Source organism: Gavialis gangeticus, unplaced genomic scaffold, assembly GCF_001723915.1.
Source record: "Gavialis gangeticus isolate Ggan-Ray unplaced genomic scaffold, GavGan_comp1, whole genome shotgun sequence".
Classification (NCBI taxonomy): domain Eukaryota; kingdom Metazoa; phylum Chordata; order Crocodylia; family Gavialidae; genus Gavialis; species Gavialis gangeticus.
Genome location: NW_017729014.1, coordinates 19,659,358 through 19,666,924, shown reverse-complemented (window position 1 = coordinate 19,666,924; position 7,567 = coordinate 19,659,358). Strand labels below are relative to the sequence as shown.

At 46.7% G+C, this 7,567-nt stretch overlaps 1 long non-coding RNA gene across 1 annotated transcript in view; it reads left to right on the top strand.

Annotated features, from left to right (window-relative positions):
- The first annotated feature begins 3,101 nt into the window (after positions 1–3,101).
- LOC109293816 overlaps positions 3,102–7,567 on the top strand; it is a 20,567-nt gene continuing 16,101 nt past the window's right edge. Inside the window, exons 1-2 of the long non-coding RNA XR_002096409.1 lie at positions 3,102–3,112; positions 4,256–4,258. This is a non-coding gene — a long non-coding RNA (uncharacterized LOC109293816). The remainder of the gene's footprint in view (positions 3,113–4,255; positions 4,259–7,567) is intronic.

Sequence of the window (7,567 nt, the reverse complement as noted above, 5' to 3'; positions counted from 1 at the left end):
GGGGGGGGGGGGGGGGGGGGGGGGATAATCTCCGGCACGTCTTTGATTTCACGAAGCGGTAAATTCATGTTTTTACAAGATGCTCGAAAGAATTCGCTACAGTCACTTCGAAGTCATGTGTCATGCTCTCTGCTCTTCCCCCCCCCTCATACCCATGCTGTATTAATCACCCAGATGATTAACATCCCGCTATCACTATGGTGACAGTGAACATTTCCTGTTGTTCTAAGGGTTGGGTATGAATCAAGCAAGTGGAGCATGTATAGGCCAATCCGACTTGGTCTAGAATCAAGCATGCAGCATAAACGTGACACATTTTGGAAACGGGTTTTCTAAAGGCACCGTCACACCAGGATACACATGCTGTACTGGGAACCTGCAAAAAACAGAGCAAACTTTTTCTTGCATCTCTGCTCCTCGCCCTGTATGGCGTGGTATGCTACTCAGTCATCTCTCGAAATAGAAAGTTGAAGGCAACTTGAGAATCTGGACTCGACAGCACAGCGCACACTAGGCAAGACTGATGTAGCAAAGGGAGATGCAACTCAGCAATGAGATGCATTAGGTCTGTGCAGGAAGTTCACGTGGCCAGTGGATCAGTTAGCTGTGGTGTGAATCAATTCTTCACTTTGAGAGCCAGACTGGACACCTTAAAAACCTTTGGTTTGCTTGTGGTGGTGTTTTTTTTTTCCTCTTCCTTTCTCCTCCTCCACTCCAAGAGAAAGGGGGTCAGATGTCCTACTCCTATATCTGCCCCAGGCCTGCTGAACAATCTCAAAGTGGCTTCATTTCCTACCATCTTTGCTTTCCAGCTGCAAAACTGGGAACACATCTTATGCACCTCCTTGGAGGTACTGGGAGACTTCTTCGGTGGTTTTAAAAAACCTTTGGAGATCCTTCTTTAGAAGGCATTCTAGATGTGCACAGTATTTTCACCCTCAAAGTCAACAGCAGGAAGCAACTGCAAAAGGACGCTTGAAAAACCAGACAGGCTTGTTAAAAGACAGCGAACAAGGTCCCACAACTGCGTGGGATTTTTTCTCCTGATGCTTCCAGCAAAGTTGATGATACAACAAGCTCTGATGACCCAGGCAGAGAAATGCAATTAACATATTAATACAAATAAGATTTAAAGCAATTTGACTGCAGTACTTGGGTTAGAGATTCTGAAGGGAGAAAGTGGTAGTAGCTCTTGGGCTGGGGCCTGTGTTTGGGTTGCCTTATTCATTAAGCCCACACCTAGGACAACGGTAGCCTGGAACTACAGGGGCGTTTGGACAATACTGGAGTAAGTGCACTGGAAACAGGCCACAGGCTGTGGGTAGAGGTGATTTCAACAGGAAGTGTTGAGATTCACTGAAGTAGTGAGGGGCAAGAAGCCAAGTCTCTCTCTATTCAGCACTCTCCAGGACCAGGGTGTTGAAGTCTTCTAGGAGATGCAATAGGTCCCATTAAAGATAAGGAAAGCGCATGGGGATTTTAATCTGCTGCAAGCCAATGTGAATGTTAAAGGAACATGATAAAGAGGAGGGAGTTGTGTGGAGGAGCCACATCTTTCATTTCCTCTGGCACTGAGACTGCAGAGTTGTCAAACCATCCAGGATCCAAAGAGCACTACTTAGGTAACAGGAACCATAGGTGTTTGCTGCAGCTGTCTGGACCAGCAGTGTCTAACAGCACTTATAAATGTGAGCAGGGCTTAATGGAAGGAAGCTCGCAAAACTGCATCAGTAGAGATGTGTGTGTAGAAACCAGATGCAACATGACAAACACCAAGACTTGAAGTAGGTGCATGTGTATAAGGGACAAAGTGGCCAGAGGTCTGTTTTAACAGCAGCAGATGCGGAAGGCTCTGCTGGCAAAGGAAGACAGTGGTAGCATTCAGCTTGCGCCCTGGATGTCAAGTACTGTAGAGGATCTGCCGTTTGACTCTCCGGGTAGAAGGGGTGAGGGCTGTTCAGCCTAGCAGCAACCATTCAGCTTTTGCGACATCTGGGTTTTCCCATAGGAAACCAGGGGCCAAACTCTTTTACGATCATTTGAAAAGCATCCCCTGCCCCCTTCAACAAAATGTTTCATTAGAACAGATGGTATCGAATCTGGTTCGCCACATGTCAACACTTACAAAGAAAGAAATAAGCCTTTACAGTGATACTGCATCCCCTGAAGCATGCTGGATCTCAAAGATAAACCAGTGCTACAGCTCTTCCTGCATCGCCCCATCGTCATGCTAGTCCCAGGTCCTACTCGAGACCTAAATCAATTTACTTTGTCTTCTATGCGTGTCAAGTAAGCAAGGGATCCGAGTCCTTATCCCAAGTAGAGTGCGCTGCTCAGGACTCTCACTATTAAGCAAAATGGCAGCTGGTGCTTTCTGCCAATAACTCCAAGCTTGGCTGGCACTGAGGTGTTTGGAAGCGACTGGTTTAACCGCTCGCCTTGTTGCTGTTGCCTGTACATCATTGGAAGCTCAGAGAAAGCGTACAAAGTTGTTTAAAATGCTGCAGTTTGTGATGCGTTTGTGCCAAGCAGTGGCCATTTCACTGCTTGGAAATGCTTTAGGTCACTGGGCTGAGAGAAAACACGCAGAACAAACCACAGGGCGCTTACGTTAACAATACAGAAAGACTAACCTGCTCTGAGTCCAGGGAGGACGTGGAAGCAATATGACGCATGCTCTGTATCACCTTTCCACAAGGCTTCTGACACGGTGGAGTGCCAGAGGGGAGGATTTAAGTGTAGAGCCTAAAGATCAATCAGGACTCATGGTAGAGGTAATATCTTTTGTTAGACCAGCTAGATTTTTGCAAAAAAAGTATTTAATTGCAAGCTTTCGGGCACAAACACCCTTCTTCAGGCATTGGAGAAAAGACTGTAAAAAGACATCACCTCTACCATGAGTCCTGATTGCTTTTTCCTCTAGACCAATACAGCTACAACCTGGGAGCCTGAAGATCTGCATTCGTCTGACTTCAGGAAGGCAATTTAAAGAACACCAGCCAAATGGATGGGATCGGACTAAGAAAGCTACTGTGAAAAACAAGAAGGAGCCGTAATTAAGCTGAGGAAAGGTCAAGGGCTCAATTTCTTTGCAAAGCAGCAGCAGTTAGTGGTCTGGAACAGAGAGAACACCACACACAAATTGCAACGCATTTGATTATAGCCAGAGCAGGGAGACTGGGGAGTGGAAAAGCTGACCTGGGGGTAGGCTGGGGGCAGACAGGCTCCTTTTCCCCTTACTGCACTGAAATCCAAATGGAGACCTCAGCTAAGCCAGCCAGGCCTTCGTATGCTCCTACGACTGATTTGAAATTCATCAGTGATTACTCACAAGGGGTGATGGCCTCATTAGAGGGAGAGCTTTTGGGGAGCTGATGAATTCCAGCCTCATCAGTGCAAGGGCTGTTGTGAGCTGAATGCTAATTCCACCACTTCTAGAGGTGGTTTCCCGCGCCGATGTGGGAGAAGAGAAAAAGACCTGGAAGTCTTTGGAGTGCGCAAACTGCTGGCATACGAAAAGGGACTGCTCTTAAAATTGTTAATGAAGACAATTAAAGTAATCAAAAGTCACATTTTGTTAGCGTCTGAGAACCTTGTTGCCAAATCTATGCCAATTAGCAACCCCCGGCTCTGGGCTGCTCACGTGTTCAGTGTTATACCGTCCGCAGCAGCATTTGACGCAATTGGAAATCCAGCATTGCAGTTCCAGCCAAGGCAACCACTTAATTCAGCCTAAAGGACCTTTCCCAGTTGAGCAGCCTTGAAAGATGAGAATACTGCTGTTAATGTAAGTGCCTGGGGCAGGGACCATGTCTTTGTTCTCTCTCTGAGGCACCATTGACAACATGTTAGCTACTAAACAAGCTACTTGGGTTTGTCCTAAGGGGACTGCCCTTGGCGGCCATCTCAGATTTGGCTTTGGAGAAGTGCTTCTCCCACAGAGGTTGGAAATGAAGCAGATCTCATAAGTCAGAGTCCACACCAAGGCAGCTAGCACGTAATAGCACCGCGTGTAAAAGTTGCTCTGTTTTTAGAAACGAAATTTTACTTCCATCTGTAAGACACGCTGTAGCAAATCTGTTGCCACGTCCATTACAACTTCAGTTATTCTGTAAGGAACGTATTTAAACAAAAAGAAGCATCTCTACAAGACTTTGTACTAATTTCACTACATTTCGACACAGACCGTTAAGACCAGTGCACGGGCGAGCACAGATAAAACCCAGGGTGCATACACAGCACGATCGAAAGGCAGCTGGTGAGTTTAAGGGTGGGCCTACACTGAAAGCTTTGGTGGCACAGCAAACCTGGCAAACTTGCTTAGTGAAGCAGCAGCTTCCAGTAGCTGAAGTTGTTGTTTGCTTGGGCACCTTCGGCCAGTAGCACAGAGGGAACAAACCATGCCAGCGAAAGGAGTCTGCCAGGGTAGGTATAGGTAAGCCAGACTTCAGGAACACAGATCTGTGGCAAGAAAACATGAGAGATACTGGCAAAGGAGGGGACAGAGAAATGAGACCTGTAATATATTTGGAGGTTTTTGCTGTATCTAAAGATCATGTCAACAAGGTGAGTTTTTCAAGCAGAGGCAGATGTGTTGCCTGGCAGGCTAACTCCACAGGTGAGAGAGAAACATGAGGCCTCTCCCACAGAGCCACGTGAGAAGGCCTCAGGAGCAGGTAGCACCGCTTTGTTTATTCAGGCAGTTTACCCCCGAGCTTGGCTAAACCACATCAAGAGTACACCTTCGGCAGGGGAAAGAGCTGCCAAACATTACGCAATGAAAACATGCGGAGAAATTAAAGCTTAAGTGTTCTGTAGATGGGGAAGTGAGCTAAATCGACAGGGGCTCTGGTCACAGAAGAGTAAGAAGGGATTGGAGGAGTGAGGAAAGCAAGATGGACGGAAAGCAGCAGCAAATGTTTCTCAGAATACAGGCAGTCCTCCACTTACACCAATTATAAATGGACACCCTGTTTCAACTTTCTGACGTCAGTTTCAGCTTACAACACTTGATCCGATGCGACGCCATGCCAGCAAACAGGTCGCTGTCACCCATCTCCCTGGAGAACATCTGTCCAAACTTGCTTGGACACTTTCTTTAAGAAAACAAACAAGACTCCAGAAAAACCTGCAGCCAGCACTCCTGAGAAGACTCCAGCCAAGAGCCCTTCAAAAAGTCCAGCAAAGTCACCTCAAAGAAGTCCTTCCGAATCAATATGATTGCTATTTACGATATAAATACAGTAATGTAGCTATATCACTCATCTAGAATTGATTGAGTACAAAATTCTGGGGTATTTTTGGTGAAAATAGGGTATCAGGCCTTGGTTCAGGAACCAATCCCCCATTCAGAACATTGTTTCTGATAAGAAAATTGGTTCCGAGTTGCAACGTTTCGACTTAAGACGACAAGGTTTTCAGGAACCAATTGTGTCCTAAGTCCAAGGACTGCCTATACTGTCAAACGTTAAACCACGTTTTTATGAGTTGTTAACATGGACGGTGCAATTCTGATGTGCCTGTTTCTGAGCAGAGTGGAAGGTAACACCTATCTGCACTCCCAGGGAAAGTGAGAATCAGCTTGTGACAAGGTTCTTCTTTCAGAAATGCATTTTCATGAACTTGTTAAAGAAACTCAACGCTTTGCCAGTGTCTGCCTTTGGAAGACAGCACGAGCTGGTGTGTCAAGAGCAGAGCTGAACAACACTGCGAGAGCTACTGCACAGAATGCACGGACGTTCTGTCCTACCGTTTGTGTCATGGGCGTTGAAGGCTGTGCGTTTGGAGGGAACAGATTGGAGACTACCACCTCTGACCTTCCGTGGCTTTGCAAGAGAAGGGGAGTTGCTCATCTAACCTGGTGTGCAGCTTTCCCAACCCGAAAGAACTATCCTCTTTCGGTGCCAGTCTCATAAGCAGGGAGCAAGGCTTAAACGTCTCTGAACTCTCACTCCTCCACCCCTGCTATCTGTGCCTTACAGGGCAAGGCAGAATTACCCAGTGATAAGTATAGCTTAGTTTGTGGCACTGAAACCTCTCCTGCCAAACACCTTGCCTGGAAGTGTATTTAGCACATAGCCCCCACTGTTTGTTTGGCTACTTCGTGCTCGCTGCAAAGAATGTCACTGGACTACTGGAGCAGGAGTGAGTGCCCACAAACTCCAGGCCTCCCATGGAGGCAGCTGAGCACACAGATTGCTCCTCCACCCACATTCAAATCAGTACATGCCCAAGGCTAATGAACAGCCTCAGATGGTCTGCTTCAGTTAGGCAATCCCTAAACTACTTTATGGGACACCCACTGAGCACGGCTGGTTGAAATTCAAGTGCATACAGAGACAAGAAGGATGACGAAAGCTTTATTGGGTTCCAGATGAACCAGACTTTGGCCAGTTACAGGACAGCAGAGTTGATGGCAAAGGTAAGTTACCAACATGCATGACTTGGTGAAAAGAGCCAAGGCTGTATTCAAACAAGCAGGTGCCCAGATTCAAGCCAGAGCTGCACCACAGAATGCCACGTGCCATCAACTGGACTGGCAGACACCTCGAGAACCCCGTCAGATCTATTCTCCAAGGGCGTTTATACCCATGCTCCAGGAGGTGGGGGGGTTGAATGAACTTTAGCTTAAAGCACCCCTTCTCCATTTTGCAGTGCGAGGACACTGATGCACGTGACACTGGATGCTGCTGGAGCAAATTAATTTCCACGCTCCGACAGACTCAAAGCTGGAATTACGGCATGTCCGAGCAGGCTCCCTGCACATGTACAGGAGCTCCAAGGGACCCAAACTCTACCAGGTAGGAAGTAAGCGGTGTGAATTGCAAAAGTGGCTCATTTCCCTCAATGACCCTCTTAGGGGGAGCATCTTCCAGAACAGTAAGTTACTCCAAACCATAAGTGTTTGAATACAGCCCTAGAGAGAACGGAAACCTAGAAAGATCTTGATACGCAACATGCATCAATCACTTCTATTAAATACTGGCAGGCTCAGTGAGAGGAGTCACATGAAAGGCAGAAAAAGGAGCAACGGTGACCCATCTACTCTGTTTTAAATAGGAAAGGATCAAGCAACATGCTGCACTGGCATTTCATGGGCTTCGGGCTTCAAGAGAAAGGAATCCGTTTTATAAAGTCAGTTCGTTGTGTAAGTCCATTTCCTCAGCTGCTATTAGCCTGCTTGCATGCTGCCTAGCCACACTTCGGGTTGAAGAGAGCAATCTGCTCCGAACTCCGAGTGAATTGCAACGGTAGAAGCAGCTCAGAGATACAAGAAATGAAAGGAGCCTGGTATTTAGGCCGCTGCTGTCTGGTTAAAATACTAGGCTGACCCAGCTTGCCTGTTTGCTTAATTTATTGAATTTCAGAGGTGCACATTAAAGCGTTAAGATCGAGTGCTTTGCATTCCTCAGTCTGTACAAGTTCCTTCAACCACCTGGATTACACAGGCTTTACAGAGAGAAGCATTGGAATACAAGATAAAACAAGTCTAAATCCCAAAATCACTGCAAGAAAAAAAAAACCCCAAAGGTGTAGAAAATAAAAACAAAACAAAAAACCCCCCAAA